Source organism: Pomacea canaliculata, linkage group LG11 (genome assembly GCF_003073045.1).
Source record: "Pomacea canaliculata isolate SZHN2017 linkage group LG11, ASM307304v1, whole genome shotgun sequence".
Classification (NCBI taxonomy): domain Eukaryota; kingdom Metazoa; phylum Mollusca; class Gastropoda; order Architaenioglossa; family Ampullariidae; genus Pomacea; species Pomacea canaliculata.
The window spans coordinates 23930672-23947857 of record NC_037600.1 but is presented as its reverse complement, the minus strand read 5'-3'; the positions used below and the strand labels follow the sequence as shown (position 1 = coordinate 23947857).

Below are 17186 nucleotides of genomic sequence, written 5' to 3'. Positions count from 1 at the left end.
CTTTAAAATAAATTAAACAATAATAAATATGGGGTCTTTTCAATCATTCATAACCAGAGCAATAACCAAGGAGGGTAACTTAAATAAAACCAAGATTTCAAGTCTTAAAAAGTGCATAACCTGTTAATGTCGAATTTATAAACACAAAAAAATAATACAAAGATAAACTTTAGTAATAAACAGTGTACAGTTCACCACCACTGCAGACTTGACAGTTTCTTAGACTCCAAGAACACTAGACAACAGCAAGAAAAGAGAGCACCGGCAAAAGTAACCAGACTAGAGACTTCCTCCAACACCTTCCTTAACCCCTTTCCCTTTCTCACCCCTCCATCTTTCACTCCCCCATATTCCCCATATTCTCCCATATCCCCAGCCCCTCTCTTACAGTGTTACATCGCCTAAGGTCAGACCTGGGCAAAGGCCGGCCCGCGGGCCGGATTTGGCCCGCCTCCCGTCTCTGACCGGCCCGCAAACCAGTATATATACTATATATACAGTATTGAGTAAAAATGAGTTAACTATATTAGTCCGGCCCTCTAAAACCATCCCAGTTTCTCAAGGGCTGGAAGCACTCTTGCTTTCCAAAAAAAGAATATTGGGAGAAACTGCATCCGTGTCCTGGTATCGGTACTTGTGACCTGCACGGGACAGTCACGAGCTTGTCACGACGCTGAGATCACTCCGCCTGCCGTCATTCTGTGGACAGGGGATGCGACAAACACCCTATTGGCTAGTGGGTCTAGAGTAATTATTTTTTTTAAATAATTAATTAGCTAATGATTCAGGCACAGTACAGACTGTAAATGTATTAAAAGTGATTACCAGTCATCTCACCTTTGTTTACATTTGAAAACCAGGAAGACGATGACTAACGACACAGGGATGAACACGAGTACAGCGATGGCTACAGTCAGAACTACGGCAGGTACATCTGAAAGTACAGAACACAATTCGTCTTCAGTGTTATAAACTCTGTGTATCAAGCTCTAAGGCAATAGAATGATAGACTGTGATCATCAACCTGTTTACTTACAAGCTACTTGTTTACTTTTATAACATTCGTGTTCAGCCAGTAGAGGCGCTGTAATATGAAACAACAAATGTGAGGGTGGCCACAATGTAGGTGTATCTACCTGGTATCAGGATAAAGTCACAGGACTTAAAGCCGTCCATGCTAGAGCCTGTCACGTGACAAACGTATGTGCCGGTGTGGTCACGTGACGCTCGCGGTACTCTGATGACGAGGCGATCTGTGACAAGGTTGTTGACCTCGTACCCCGGGGCTGTGGTGCACTTCAGCTGGTCCTGTAGCCAGGTGCAGGTGACAATGTTGACACCTGTAGACACACTTGTGTTAGTCATGCAGCCTGCAGTGCTTCAGTCAAACTAGTCTACTAGACCCGGTTGCATTGCTCGGGCGTAAGGCCTTAGTCGGGACGTAGCGAGGGTATAGTACCCGACTAAATTTACGACCGTTGCATTGCACCCGACTAGGCGAATTTTAGTCCGCAGCTCGGGCGTAACTTTAGTCCAACCAGGGGGTTGGCATAGCTGCCGACTAGCAAGTGACTAACTGACGAGCGTCCACAGCAACTCGGTTTTCGTTTATAAATTTTACAGAAGAAACGTAGGACGACGATGTGAAACTTGTTTTTGGTAGATGAAAGTTATATACTTTTACAAAATGGACTTTAAACTTGTTAATCGTTATCGTGAACTTTAACAAAATACGGCGAAAGCGAGCCTTCGGAGTCACGTTTTCGATCCTATTCTTCGCGATGTTTTGAAACAGTTTCGAAACTGATCAGGAGATACGATCAACACGTATAGGTCGACAGTTTCTCGAACAGTTCACCGTGTTTCTAAGGCTCTTTACAAATCGTCTAAATAAATCAAATACCTAGCCAGAGGGATGAAAAAAAAGCAGAAATCATAATTTTTCGCAATCGCTCGATTTCCAAGCGTGTTTGGGTGCGTAAATGACATCCATGTAAAAATACAGGGACCGTCTGAGCACGAAAGTGAATTTGTAAATAAAAAAGGTTATCATTCAATAAATGTACAGCTAGTTTGTGATAGTGGCATAAATATAATTAACTGTGTTGTTAAGTATTCTGGAAATAGTCATGACACCAGGATTTTGACCGAGTCAAAGCTGTACCGAGCTTATGAAGTACATCCTTGATTAGTCACGGGATAAACTCAAGAAAGAATTGAAGATGCAACGGTGTACTGAAAACACGCCTTCCTTGCCTTTTAAAGAAACATCAAGGTATGTCATACTAAATTATATTGGAGTCATAAGTTTTGGAAACAATATTTTTACATTTATATTTGAATATTATGTCCACATGAAGGAAGAGAAAATTATAATAACTGCCTTATGGTTTTTTTTCAAGTTAGTGTCTTACATGTTAATAAATTAATATATTATATTTTGCACAAATAACAAAGAGCAGAAAGTAATGGGCATGTTTGAATGTGTTCACATGTGTCTCTTCATTAAAACTTTTGCATGTATAACACATGCACACCTTTCAAGCCATGTTTCCCCTAAAGAAATAAATTAACATATATTTATGCACTTACATCTAAGCGCTTTCTCATGTATACTGTTCAGTTTTGTTATTAATTTGGTTACTATCATTTTCTAGGTTTAGCAGTTGTTGTGTGCCCATGTCATTTGTCTAAAGATGCAGAATATATTATTCTTTTTTGCCTATTTGCAGGTACAGTCCAAAGAGAGCTATAGTTATGATCATGGCATGCATACTATTGCACAAGTATAGTATGCATTCTGTATGATGAGCATGATGATAATCATGATGTTGAACTTTATGGAGGTCAACAAGCCTTAAGTGCAAGAACAAAGCAAGAATCCCTTCTTCACAGATCCTTCTCCTAGAGCTTTAATATTTGATGGTAAAGTACAATTTATTTTTACGCAGAATTTCAAAGTTAAAATTCAGACGTGTCTTTTTCATCAGATTAAGCAAAACTTGTGATCAGCATAAGTCCCCCTAGAGGTTTAACATGAAGGCTGGATGAATAACAGCCTCAAACATGCACAGTGTTTGTCATATATGTAGACCAGCCAGCCTTGTCAGTAATTTTAGAAGCTTTTGTATAAAGATGTCCTGGTGAAAGTTCATAAAGAGTTTCAAATATGCGACACAGGACTAGTTTTAAATAATGATTACCCTGTATTTGGTTAATGGTATAGGAAGGTGTGATTACTGTGGGGAGGGATGTGTGGAGGTCAAATGTCCCATCACCATGAAAGGTAGAAACAAAAGTGCTGATGATTTTGGATGGTGAACATCTTCAAACAGTAGGAGCTTTAAACTAAGCACAACACCTAGTTATTTTACCCAGGTACAGCTTCAAACGTTCCTTACTGGAACTTATGATTTTCTTGTATGGTCACCACCCTCACTCATTATTACTAATACAGTGTATGTTTCCCTGATTCTGGAATGTTGCAGCACAGAGGGACTCTCATTTCCACAAGTGTTGCAGCAGGGACCAGATGATGGAAGTTATATGATTCTTTAGCTGATTGTCATTAATGGAGCAGCACTTGTCATTGTTAGACATTTGTGTGACACACTTTCTACTGTAACATTGTTTGATCATTCTCAATGGAGCTTTACAGAAGTGGGCCTAAAAAGTGTTATCTTTTAAATCATTACATCATTACCTATCAAATAGATTTTTGATTGTACCGCATACATTTGCAGTATTTTCCGCCATATACTTGATTTTATTTAATATTCCCCACAACATTCTACAAAACTTGTTTGCTACAGTTAATGTAACATCCTTTAGCTACACGTCAGTCTGATAACTGTATTAATAAACCTGAGACAAGCTGGATTTTCAGAATTTATGCACAAGTGGTATCAAGTGCATCACTGGTGTTGAAAAAAAATCTTCTTAAAGTTTCTCTGATACTTCGTTCGTTACAATATTTATCGTCTTACAAAGTTGTGCAGCTATTTCGTGATCGATACGAAAGCACAATAACATTTACATTGAAGCATCTTTTATCTTGTATCTATATAACATTTTTACCATAAAAACATAATTTACAGCTGACAGTACATTGTCGTGCAGTCGCAAAAATGAGGAACAGGCAGCTTGGATTAGATGATAGACTTATTACAGAGCAGACAGCACCACACTTTTTGTCGTTTTGTGCTTTTTCACCTTTTTTCTCTTATGTCGTTTTGGTTGATTTCTTTAATTTATGACACTTATGACCATTATTTCTATTATTTATAATTAATATCATTAATAGTAATTCTTCATGAGACTGCTTAAAAGGGTGTGATATTATATTTTTTCTTACACCATTCCCTTATATCATTGCGCCCTATGCAACTGACTCTTCTGCCTACCTGTACAATAGAGCCTGTGATATAGCTGTATGAGCATGAACTTCATTATCATCATTATCATCATCATTATCATCATCATTATCATCATCATCATCATCATCAATCAATCATCATCATGATCAAGTTGTGCCTACTGCTGTAAACATTACCTTTACTTTCAGCGCCACCGAGGCGGACCAGTGACAAGTTGTTTTTTGTGGCATTGACATCAACGTTGAATGTACAGGTGAGTGATGCAGGTTTTGTCTCTTTGATACTTGAAATGTTACAGAAGGAGGTCACTGCAATTACAACAGATAATAAAATGCACATAACACACAGACAGTGTGAATACAATTAATATGGACACTATAATAAATTGGTAACAGAGTCACTTTGACTGCAACATGTAATATTACACTGGAGGCTACTTTTTCAATTTGATTGCGTTCCGATCCATCCAGTAAAGACGCGTTCTTTGAAACAACAAGACAAACAACAATGTACCCGTATATCTACCTGACTTTGGGATAAATTCACAGGACTGGAAGCCGTTGGCTTTAGAGCCATTCACGTGACAAGTGTATGTGCCGGTGTGGTCACGTGACGCTCGCGGTACTCTGATGACGAGGTGATCTGTGACGGTGTTGTTGACCTCGTACCCCGGGGCTGTGGTGCACTTGAGCTGGTCCTTTAGCCAGGTGCAGGTGACAATGTCGACACCTGTAGACAAATACGTCAATCGTACAACCTTTATCGTTCAAACCACGATGATACGGGTACTTGTCAGCCTAAGGGTCACGATTCCGTAAACAGTAGATCATTGACTGTTGACACACTGACATTACACATTGTATATACATTTTACACACCTATTGAGTCAGTTGTGCTGGAGCAGTCACGATTCCAAGACAACTTACAGCAGAGAACCTGAACAGCCTTGAACAGACCTCGGTTACAACCTTCCTCCTCGAGAGCCCAATGCGAAGACAACGATTCTTAATCAAGACGAAGTAGTAGGAGAGACAGACCGAGACAGGCGTGCAGACGTGGTTCAGATGATCACAAAGAAATGTCTACCTACTGCTGAACCATTGTCTTCAGAGTTCTACCAACTTACCTTTACTGTCAGCGCCACCGATACGGGCCAGTGAGAAATTATTTTTTGTTGCATTGACATCAACGTTGAATGTACAGGTGAGTGATGCAGGTTCTGTCTCTACAACACTTGAAATGTTACAGAAGGAGGTCACTGCAATTACAACAAAATGTTGCATGTCATGTTTGTCACATGAACTTAAACTCTATCGTAAGTACTCAACAAAAATCAGGGGGAAAAGCTAAAGCTGATAATTATTATATTTTTGTTAATCACACCATGATTTGTCTAGAAAACTGGAAGAGACGAAAAGTTGTATTTTTTGAAAGCTGAATTCGGAGAGGAAAGATTCCATCTTCGATAACAAAAAAAAAGACCTTAAGTATTGTTGCTGTATGTGTTCTCTTTCATCTTTGGATAGATTAGTCTATATTCATGATCATTTCATAAAGATACTGACAAAAAAAGCCAGGGTATTAACTTTGGTCATAGATGTGTAAAAATCTGCTCAAAACATTTCAAAATATATTGCTATCCAGACACTGATACACAACAGGTGAGTCGTAACTATAATATGAATATAATTGGAACTTCTTCTTCGTTCCTATTCACCCCCAGTGGAGTATAGGGCCGCAACCACACGCCGCCATCGGACCCGGTCCAGGGCATCCCTTTCTAGTTGGGACCACGTCATGCCAGCTGTCTCTGCCTCTCTGTGGACTGATCTCCTCCACGTCTGTCTGGGTCTCCCAACCTTGCGCCTCCCCTGTGGGTTCCAGCCCAGAGCTTGTCGCGTTATATTGTCGGCTGGCTTTCGTAGAATGTGGCCAATCCAGCCCCACTTTCGCTTCTTGATGTCTTGGCTGGCAGGGTTTTGGTTGGTTATCTCCCACAGGGCGGTATTGGAGATCTTCTCAGGCCATCGGATGTTAAGAATGCGGCACAGACATTTATTGATGAATGTCTGTATCTTGTTGGTGATGGCATTTGTCACCCGCCATGTCTCAGACCCATACAGAAGGACTGACCTTACATTGGTATTATAGAGGCGGATCTTGGTGTGTAGAGACAAAGCCTTGGAGTGCCAGATAGGTCTTAGGGAGTGGAATGCAAGCCTGGCTTTGTTTATTCGGCTTCTGACATCTTCATCTGTACCTCCGTCTTTGCTGCTGACTATGCTGCCAAGGTAGGGAAACGGTCAGACTCTGTAATACATTCTCCATGTAGTTGGAGTGGGGCTTCTTGCTTTGTGTTGACCCGCATTACCTCCGTCTTCTTGATGTTGATGGTCAGGCCAGTCATTGCTGCTTATTCTTCGAACCGAGTGAGCTTTGTCTGTGCGTGTTGCTGCTTGTGGGACAAAAGGCTGATGTCATCCGCAAAGTCAAGATACTCAAGTTTCCTGGCGAAGGTCCACTGAACGCCCGTGTCGCTGTTAGAGGTTGTTCTTCTCATGATCCAGTCTATGACGATCAGGAAGATTGTTGGTGAGAGCAGACAACCTTGCCTCACACCAGTCCTCACTGCGAAGGGGTCAGTCAGCTAACCCTTGTGTATCACCCGGCATGTCGATGATGGAGCTGCTGGATGATGGCAATGAACTTTGGTGGAAATCCGTAGTGCTGCATCAGTTTCCAGATGGTTTCTCTGTCTACGGAGTCAAAGGCCTTCTCAAAATTTACAAAGGTTATGTATAGGGGTGACTGCCATTCGATGGACTGTTCGATAATAATTCGCAGAGTAGCGATTGTGTCGATACATGATTTTCCCTGCCCAAAGCCTGCCTGTTCTTGCCGAAGTCTCCTATCTAGGGCGGTTTTCAGTCGCTCCAGGATGATTTTGGTCAACACCTTGCTTGGAATGGACAACAGCGTAATCCCTCGCCAATTGCTGCACTGTGTCAGGTCACCTTTTTTGGGTAACTTCACTAGGTAACCAAGCTTCCAGTCTGCTGGAACTTGCTCCTGCTCCCAAATTTTCTTCAGCAGGGGATGTGGCATCTCTGCTGCGGCTGTTGGGTCTGCCTTGAGTGCTTCTGCAGGAATGCCATCAGGGCCTGCCACCTTTCCAGAATTCAATGACTTGATGGCTTCGATGATGTCTGTCTTGGTTGGCGGGTTGGTATTTACTTGGAGCTGTTCTACAGCTGGGAGAATGTCCAAAGTGTTTGTTGGTGGTGGTCGGTTAAGTATTTCATCAAAATGTTCCACCCATCGTAATCTTTGTTCTGGATCCCCAGTGATGACGCTGCCATTCTTATTCTTTATTGCTCTGCACGCATTGGTGTTTTTCCTTCCTGACAGAATTCTTGTAATTTCGTATAGTCTCTTTGTGTTATTTTTCAAAACTGCTTGTTCTGCCTCCTCTGCCATCCTGTGTGTGAACTGTCTCTTGTCGTCCCTTGCGCTCTTCTTCACTTCCTTGTTTATCTCCCAGTATTTTGCTCTCAGCTTTTCTTTTTCCTGCTGGTCTTGACATTGGTTGATCTTCTGCTTCAGCTCTTTCCTTTTCTCTATCTTTTGCCAGGTCCCTAAAGTCAGCTATTCCTTATGCTGTTTTCCTTTTTTCCCCAGAACTTGTGTGCAGGCATTCTTCCAGGTCTCTTGTAATCCTGTCCAGTGGTTGGCCACTGTTTCTTCCAGGAGTCCTTCCAGTGTCGCAAATCTGTTTTTAACTTCGCAGTTGAACTCATTTTCTCTAAGAAACTGCAGGTTGAATTTGTGGTGCGGTCTGTCTGATGTGTCGTGGAAAGACTTCAGCATAATCTTCATGGTTGCCACAAGCAAGTGGTGGTCTGTGGCTACATCTGCACCTCGCTTTACTCTGACATCCAGCAGGCTTCTTCTAAACTGGCGATTAATGGTGATGTGATCGATCTGTTTACTGTATGTCCATCGGGTGAAGTCCAGGTGGTCTTGTGGATGGTTTTGTGTGGAAAACTGTGCCTCCAATTACAAGGTCGTTGAACAGGCAGAAGTCTGTGAGCAGTTCCCCATTTTCGTTGCAGTTGCCCACACCGTGCTTTCCCATTACGTGTTCTTTGTCTGTGTTTTCATTTCCAACTTTGGCATTCATGTCACCCATTATGATCTTCAGGTCTCGTTTTGGAGTACGAACAACCAGTTCTTGTAGGGAGTTGTAAAAGTCTTCTTTTTCCTCTTCTGTAGCTGCGTTGGTAGGTGCATACACTGGATGATCGTGATCTTTCTCCCTTTGGAGTTCAACCTGGCTGACATGAGTCGTGGGGAGACTGGTTCCCATGCTACTAGTGCTCTTGCAGCCTCTGGTGTCATCAGCACTGCAACTCCTTGTGTGTGGTCATGGTCAGGGTCTTCATGTCCGGAGTAAATAATAGTCTCTCCTGACGAAAGTCTGGTCTGACCATTCCCATTCCACCTTGTCTCGCACAGGCCGAGGAGCTTGATGTTATAGTTTTTCATCTCCTGTGCTATCTGAGCTGCTTTTCCACTCTCGTTTAGGGTTCGGATATTCCAGGTCCCGTGAGAAGATGGGTCGGCGAGCTGACTTCCCGAGGGCTTTCACCAGTACGCGTCAAAAGGGATCTTCCCGTCCAGACTCCAGATCTACAGTTATCGTGCTTGCGGTTTCTGTAACAGTAACTTTATTTCATGGTGGGGTTGTTAGCCCTATCACAACCTAATTTACCTCTAGTTGAGGTGTCCACCTTCGTCGCCTCTTACGACACGCCTGGCTGGATAGCAGAGTGACCCTATTCTTACAGTGCTCGCCAGGCAAGCATACCCCGGGTCACACAGCCATCCATTAAATTTTTAATAGAGCAGTTTGTCTTAATGCATATTGAGGTGTGTTTATATTTAATTATTTTAGGAAAAGAAATGCGCCGACTTAGTAACAGAGAATCAATAATAATACAAGATACACTGTAATGACAGCGATTGCTGCCCATTAATTTGGTCCAGATCAAATTCACTTACCAGTCTTCTGAGTGAATTAACTTTGTAATATATTTTTGTTTTAGCTTTAGTGGAGGCTTTGGATTCATCTTTCACTGCTATAACAAGTTTAAACTGTCACGGTTGTATTCTAACATCAGCCGTTTGATTTCCCGGAGAAAAACTCGCTTCTTTATCGTAAAAACCTGAGGGATTTTTGTTTCTAAGATATACACAGACTTGGTGAATTGAACCACTCACTGTTACAAGTACTACTGACACACAACTAAGTTCTCCTGTGTAGCGGGTATTTATCTCCCTGCTAGTGGCAGGTGACAAGGTGGTGCTTGAAGTCTGGTATCTTGACAATTAAGCATAATTATGTACTCATTTTGGGAATTATCATTTCAATGAGTATATAACTCGATTGTAAGAAAACGAATGTTTCACTCTGTTTAGTCTTTTAACAAACGATATTTGTTCAAATTTTAGTGAACTACAGGAAGCAAACTCTGTGTTCACCGACTCTTTACCTGTTGTCAAAGTGAGAGAGCAGTTCTCATAGCGGACAGGTGCACTACTTGTATAGTGACAGCTGTAGGATCCTTCTTGATCCTCCTGTGCTTTAGGGATCCCGACAGTCAGGTGGTTTGTCACAGTCTGATCGAACTCGTAGCCGCCAATCGTATTACAGGACCGATGGTCTCCGATCCTCTTGCAGGACATTACAGTACCTGTACATGTAATATACTAAATGTTTGGTAAAAATAAAATTATAGAAGCTAGATACAAATTCTTGCATACAAAGCATCAAGAACCATTCTTAAAATAACTTTGAATAAAAATTGTAATTAGAGAAAATATGTGCAGCACATCACACTGTGACTAGAGGCAGTTTGAAAGAATATTTTCTTAAAATCTCAATCTTTTCTTACTCAATAAGTTCAACATATTCACAAAAGCAAACAAACAAACAAAAATAATAATGAAATAAAGGTGTTTCTGTTTTACTTGTTTTACTTGATCAACAATCATAAGAAAGAAAATTCACAGTTAATCATTTAATCTATTTTCTAATTAACTCAAGATTAGTGACATGAAAACAATAAACAATACAACAAGAGTTCAAGGACCAATGCAGTACCTGACTCACTACGGCCCGAGTGATGGTAAACACTGAAGTCTGCTGTGTTCTTGCTGAGATCCTCTGGGAAGTAACACGTTAGTGACGTTCGTGAGTTCAGTGGAACTGAAGGAACGTCACACATCGTCTTCCCCTCTGAAACACATTATCTCCCCTTAAACCACTGACATTATGAAAATGAAAACTAAAATAAAAATTTATCAAGTCCACTGCCTTCGTGTACCATCTTGGTGTCACCCTTATCATAGACTATGACAGTGTCCTGTCACGAGACAACAATGTCAGCGTGTAGTGCCAACGTGTTGTCTTAGTGACGTCACGGTATGACGTTGACAGCTGCCTTCAAGCCTGTCACTAGTCACTGTGTTGTCTTGAAATGTACTTGCGCGTGAGTGGTATTATTAAAAACAAAGCATGTAGACATGTTTTTACCGCGATCACTATACTACATATTTGCAGGATTTTCAACAAGAAATGATTGGCTGTTTGTTATCAGCACGTGGTGAGCTGCTAACATCTTACCTAGCTTTATCTTCAGTTCGCAGAATTTAATGTCTTTTCGATTCATGTTGGAAAGCTTGCAGGCATATCCTCCAATGTCTTTTGTAGAAACTCGTGGGATCTCCAAGGTGAGTTCGTGAGATATCATTCTGTTAAACTTGTATCCTCGTTGGATGTCACAGTACATTCTTCCCGACAGCCACCAGCAGTCAAAAATATCGTTTTCATTTGAAGCTGAAAGGAAATTCATAACTGTTACATATTTTGACACAACACATAATGAAAAACAAAAATAAAAAGTGTATCACTTCCAAATTATCACAAACTAATCCAAGGTATTTACTATTTTACTAAAAAAAAATATATATATATATCCTACATTGCAGAACATTCTGTAAACATGCTAAAAACACAGCAGCAGCAACAACACTTATCACCACTCCACCTGTATATTGTGCGCCTTTATAGAAAGAGATTGTGGTGATCCTCCTCGTCTGATTGACATTCTCAGGGAAGTGACACGTGACTGACGTATTGGCCAATGGTTCCACTGAAGGAACGTCACACGTTACAGTTTTACCTATAACATTAAAAGAAAAGAGACAATTGACTTTTGCAATTAATTTTGTAATAACAATGGTTAAGAAAACTCTTCTTTATTTTTGAAAGAATAAAATTAATGCTTTCTTTTATTAAAAAAGTGAGTGACGAGTACAAGGTTGTGTAGCCAGCCTCGATAAAACTTCTGACTCTGATATTACTACTACGATGATGATGATGATGGTGGTGGTGGTGGTGAGGAGGAGGAGGAGGAGAAGGAGGAGGAGGAGTATTCAATCGATCGTCATCATCATCATCAATCATTATTAATATTATAATCAACCACCTTATTGTCCAGGTCGTATCTGAACTTACTACTGTGGAAGGACGGCCAGCGTGGCTCACAAAGTCTCACACAGTAGACCTCTAGGTTCTAGAAGTTTGTTTCCTCACACTAAACACTCTAACCAATCACAGTGCGCCAACACCTTAGGATGATGTCCAGTGTAGTGAGTTGTTTTGTAGCGTTTTATGAATGAGTCGATGCTCCACAGACATTGCCAACTTTGTTTTACAAAATCGTATTCACGTTTTAAGGTAAGTTTGTATAGTTGGAGACGTAAATAAAATTTAAAACACGAAATTCATCGATACTTACACGTAGAAGTCAAACTTTCGGTTTCAAGCATTTATTTAGCCGTTTAAGATATCAGGATTGTTTATGACTTTTTTTTAGTGGATTTGACAAAATCTGAACGGATCGTAAAGCACAGTTGCTTAGGTGAATTATTTATGGTACAACATCACATTATCTACAAATATACAGTAGCAACAACACTTGTCACCAAGTTTTTCCATCTATAATTTGTTAACCTAAAAAAATATACCTTGAGGGTAGGATTGTCATTTCGACATTTTGCGTTTATGACCGTGTGTGCATTCCTGTGGCCGTACTTTCACGGTAGTAAGTTTATATACGACCAGGACAATAAGGTGCTCATCAATCATTATCATTAGTCAATCATCATTAATCATTATCAATAATGATCAATAATCATAGTCAATCATTATCATTAATCATTAATAATATTCAATATTCATAATCCTAATCATTATCATCACCAATCATCAAAAATTATTTCTATCATCGTCATCAATTATCATCCGTAATTTTAACCTGTTTGGCCATGCGCGGTGAACAAGAGATGAAGGGCGAGGATGAAGACAACAACTGTGACCACAGAGCGTGCAGCTCGCGCCATCAGGTGAGTGACGATCATTGTGCTCGCCGCCCTCCACTGACCGCGTGTACGTCACCTCGTCAGACCCCTACACACACACTGACATAAACGTCACCTCGTCATATTGATGTACTAGCGCTGACATGCACAGTGATGTCATTGTCAGCGTCGACGTCGTTATGATTGTTGACACTAGTTGTTGTGTAAACGAGACCCAGTGTGTAAACAGTATACAATAGATGGTAGCACGACCTGAATAAATAAGACTCAGTGTGTAGACCGTGTGATATTGATGTTGACACTAGTTGTTGTGTAAACAGAGACACAGACCTCGTGTTGTGAGATAATATAATGAGGTCATGTGTATAATTATGAGGTCACGGCTAAGTTCACCCGGTGTCAGGTAGACTCACCACTATTGACGATGTCCTGTCACGCTCTGAATAAAACTTTACACATTTCCACTCAAAAGGGGCGCACACTCTAAGCAACAAAATATAATACATGACATACGAAAAGAAATCGTCCTTACATACAACAATAATTTACACGATGGACAGATACTTGCAAACTGTGACACAGCTCTCTGGGTGTCGATAATTGTTCACTTTTAATGACAGTCAGCCACAATGTATTGTCGTAGTCTGTCTCAGGATAACACACAAGCAGCCAAATCATTCACAAGTCGTTGGAAAAGGGACAGTGTCAACTGACCAATAAAATCGAGTTTTGGTGACAAATTAACACGTATAACTAAGCTGACTGTGTACTACATGTAACACTCCTTCCTGTCACACAATAGCAGTAGTAAACTTATCCACTTGGCACTTTTCTTCCCCACACACACACACCTACAGACCTAAGCAAGCGTGACTGTGACGTGATAAGCAAGAAAGGTTTTTAAGGTAAAGAGAGAAAAATTGAAATATAGGCAGCTATATCGCAGTATTAAAAAAAATCATTCAGCCATAGCTTTACATACCTTTACAAACTATCATCATTCTGTAGTTGTAGCAATAAAGACGTATATCCACTATTAATTTTTATTTGTTTACACTTTTCTCCTGCTGGCACAGTCTACTGTAGTTGACAAATATACTTTTCCACACAACCTAGTCCACAGATGTTTTACAGACTACCACAGCTCACTTCACCTGTATGTTCCTACAGTACAGTTCACAAATCTGACGAAAGACCTGACACTATGCAACTTTGAAGGATGCTAGTTCCAAGCTCCCGAGCAGACAAATAAAAAGTAAACTCAAGCAGCAGACAGTAACCTCCTCACCAGACGTTTACAATCTGTCTGAAAAGTGAGTTTGTACAACATCCTGCTGCTTGTAGGTTTAAAGATCAAACTTCATTTTCTCTGCCTTTCCTTGGTCATTGCTGCTAATGTAATCTGTCATAAGTGAAATAAAGTTCTCGCTGCCCTTCTTCACTAACCTACTCAACTTAGGTCCTTTTAATCTTTTTCTTTTTTTTTTCGTCTCATCTTACGACAGTTATCAAGTAACAGCTCTCAGTTGCATAGTAAAAAGTAGAAAACTGGTTTTCTACACTTGATTAGTCCAGTGCTGCTCATCTGATCAGACTGGTCACTAGCTGTGACAGATTTATTGCTACCCTAGCATTTTCAATAGTTCTCTTCCTAAAACCGATGCTTTCTAACGACTACATGGGACGTGTCGCCCGTGTTATCTTCGTGCTTTATGTTTGAATTATTTTTTCTTTCAGTCCACAGTGTCTGCATGTCTGACATCTTACAGATACACATTAACAAACAGACTTGTATTTACCGGCAATATGACAAGAGCACCTTGAGTAATGGGTAGTGTACTTACCCTCTAGTGTAGACACGTGACCTGACTGCCTATTCTGTGGTGGGGATTGACGACAACTCCGATCATGAATAAAATAAGTTTGTTAACCACATTACATAATAATATTTCATGTTATCGTCATCATCATGATCGTCTACATCACGTGTGTCGTCAACTGCTCAGCACCAGACCCTGATAACACAGTCGAGGGAGAAACTCACTCAGGTGTCTTTCCTCTATGCGTCTCTCTTTCTCAAAAACCTCTCCTGTGTCTGGTAATTGGTACATGCGCAGGTCACTCATGGTCGTCACGTGATCACAGTCTTTGCGAGGGTCTTTCTCAGTTTCAGGTTATTTACCCGGATTGTGATACCATCAGTCAAGCTTGGCGTTTTCTCGTAAAAGAAAAACAGACACCTGGTGAGCTTTGATAGTGGAGCAGACACAGTATATACATGGTTATGTCACAGTATGCTAGTGTACACTGTCACTTTGTACACAAGACAGTCACGTGTTAGCTTATAGATTGATGTAAGTGTTTCAACTAATGGGTCAGAATGTAAATCACGATGTCTGCCATGGTCACAAATAATGGCAGAAATCTCAAATGTACAGAAGTAAATGTACTTGAATGTACCTGAGTAATGTGACCTTATGTACACTGTGATGTTACAGTATTTGTGATTTATGTTCCACTGTGCACAAGTAGGTTCAGAAACTTCAGATTAATAAAAATAATAAATTTATATGTATACCTCCATGTACTGTTGATGATCTCACACCACATTTCAACACAAAATGTTGTACAACACTTGCTGTGGCGAGGTTTTCAAACAGAAACCATGAGTACCTCCCCATGACCTCCCTTGACCCCACATAGCTAAGGACAGACTTGTATCATGTTCAACCAAGCATGGAGAGTGTTACTGAAGGTCGCCTTGCAAATGTTGTGGAATATCTTGTTTCACACTCTGTAGTCAACATATTAGGAACGTGGAATGCAGCATAATGTTTAATGAAGTTGAAGACGACTTACATGAGGTTACGTTACTAGGAATGTGACGTGCCTCTAGTAATGCTGGTCTTTCTGTACATTATGTATTGCATGGGAATATTAGGATACCCCGTTACAACATACCCATAACATGCAACGTATGAAATAAAACAAACCAAATGTTGTATATGCGAAAAGTATTTACAAACGGTCCATAAGTATATTGTACCCACTGTCAGTGCATTTTATTTATTAGTGCCTTTCACATGCAACATTAACTCGAAGAAAAGTAGATGTACCGACACATTCTGCAATCAACGCCCATGCACACGACAACATGTAACTCCCAGCTACACCTTATAGTAAAAACAGAAACTACCATGTGAACAAGTAGCGGCTTCACGCGATACCTAGTGGAGCAGCACACTCACACCCCGGGTGAGATTTCATAGACACAAAGTAAGTACATCTGCCAGATCACGTGGCTGACATCGTTACCAGGTTGAGTAGACCCAGCGTGATGGATGTGATTTCACAAGCAGGATGTGTTTACATTCGGTAACCCCTAGGTGAAAGGTGAAGGACAGAGTAAGCAAGATGTTGACACGCTCTGATCTCGTCACCTTCATCTCATTCATTATCTGCATAGTATAATTTGTGCCAAACTTAATTAAATGCTCCTGATACGTGAGTAAAGAGTGTATATGTTAAATCTTTGACGAAACATGAAGTGAAGTAATATGTGCTAATTAAACAAAAAAGCAGAAGAGAATTTAATAGGGTGTAATCTATAAATAGTAGCCGAACTGATCCATTTCACACATCTTCCTAAACTCTGCGAGTGGACCATCAAATAGTCGAGGCTTCTGAAAGCCTTTGTGCTGATGTCATTCCGTCTGTTATTCTTTATTCTTCCAGAAAAGACAACGGAAGATCCAAAAGAGAATCTTAAACTAAAATTCCGCTCTATTTGGGTGTGCTACCTAGTTTAAGTTTGTTTTTGTTTTTTGTTTTTTTTTTGTTTTTTTTTTTGAGGAAAAAAGAAGGGGTGGGTATACTTTTTTAGTGGTTTTTTTTTTTTTTTTAAATCTTTAACACCCGCAAATCACTAATCTTGGAATCAACACAGAATTTTCTTGGGTTTTTTTGGTGCTCGCTTTATGTTTGGATCGGAGAACTTGTCTGTCCTATCATGTGTGTTCTGTTTTCCACAACTGCTTTAATTCTAAATCATGATGACACGTCTCGTTCACTTAAAGGATAAATGTTGACTTCATTCGAAAGATGTGCAAAGATTTGCAACAGGCAATAAGTCGTGCGGACTGACACTCTAATACAGGTAATCAATTTTAAAATAAATTTATCTAAATTATTTATAAATTATAGATACATGTTCTTTTTCCCCCTCATGCACTATGCCAACATGCGTAAACCTACAGCCCATTGTAAAAGTAAACACGAGAGTGCGAGGGGTGAAGCGGGGACACACATGATGAAGCAATTTCACTGCCGACTCTACAGATTTTCTAAGAAAATAATTTCACTGAT

General features: G+C 40.3%; 1 long non-coding RNA gene across 1 annotated transcript; it reads left to right on the top strand.

Moving 5' to 3' along the window:
• The first annotated feature begins 1608 nt into the window (after positions 1-1608).
• On the top strand, positions 1609-3546 carry LOC112574854. Its single transcript, XR_003101502.1, has 3 exons — positions 1609-2275; positions 2733-2925; positions 3489-3546. It is a non-coding gene; the product is annotated as an uncharacterized LOC112574854 (long non-coding RNA).
• Positions 3547-17186: the final 13640 nt, after the last annotated feature.